Here is a 1,125-nt window from a genome sequence, read left to right as displayed (position 1 = left end):
TTATATAATGCAAAGAAGTATGAACATATTAGTTATTAATAATTTAAAAATTTAAATATGGAAAGAAAAAGAAAATTGAGAGGAGGAAAATATATGAAACAATAATAATTGATAAAGAGGCAAAATATAAGTAAAGTATACCATAAGAAATGAATAGAAAAAAATTTTTTTTTCTGAAAACACCAATAATAATATAGTGAACATAACTTATAACGTGGGTAAGAAAAATGGAGAAAAGAAGGGGTGGTAAAATAAAGAAAGAGGAAAGTAAAAAAGAATGAAACGAACCTGTTAGCTTGAAAATCAAACGCCTAATGAATACTGCGCCAATAACGGCCAAACTCTGAATTAAAAAAGCCGTTACAAGAATGACTAAGTGTTTTTAAAGAGGAAACGTTACGAGAGGGTAAAAAATAAAAAGTAGAAAATATTTAGAGGAAGAAAGCGTGTGAGTGTGAGAGGGTGACGACAAATGGTTTTTGGAAATGTTAAAAATATATACAAACCAACGAAGTACCGAATAACAAAGTAGTGGAAGATGGAAGTGTCATGGTTATTTAACAACAGTTAAAAGGAGGAAATGTATATAAAAGGGGGACGACAAATGTTTAAAAGTAAAATAATACGTTAAAAGGTTGGCGGAATAAATAAAATAAAAATGTGAAAATTACTTTTTTAATAAATTAACTATTTGTAAATATGTTAATGATAAGTTGTTCTTGTCGGTTTTTAAATTGACGGGAGAAGGTTCTAAATGGAAAATGATACTATAGTATTTTTGATTTTATTATTAAGTTTCCCTTATTGATACCATAAAGTTTAAAATCTAAATTATATAATTATTATTGGCCCACAACTTCCTTTAAGTTTTTAATTTTGAACCTTGAGGCTGTGTAATTACGTAGCACATTTTTTTCGTAAATTTTATGCCATTTCAATCAATTTAAAAGTTTTAAGATTTTTTTATTGTTATCATCATAAGTAATTTGTTACTTATGTTGTGTTGAGTATTCAATGAACACTTTTCCATTAATAATCCACTTTATTTCTTAATAATTAATAACACAAGAAACTCACTTAAAACCACAATGTAACCTACTACCAAAGAGGTACATAACTTAAATG

This window comes from Halyomorpha halys, unplaced genomic scaffold, assembly GCF_000696795.3.
Source record: "Halyomorpha halys isolate HHAL.00 unplaced genomic scaffold, Hhal_1.1 Scaffold84.1, whole genome shotgun sequence".
In the NCBI taxonomy this organism is placed as follows: Eukaryota; Metazoa; Arthropoda; class Insecta; order Hemiptera; family Pentatomidae; genus Halyomorpha; species Halyomorpha halys.
Note: the sequence above shows the minus strand (reverse complement) of the source record.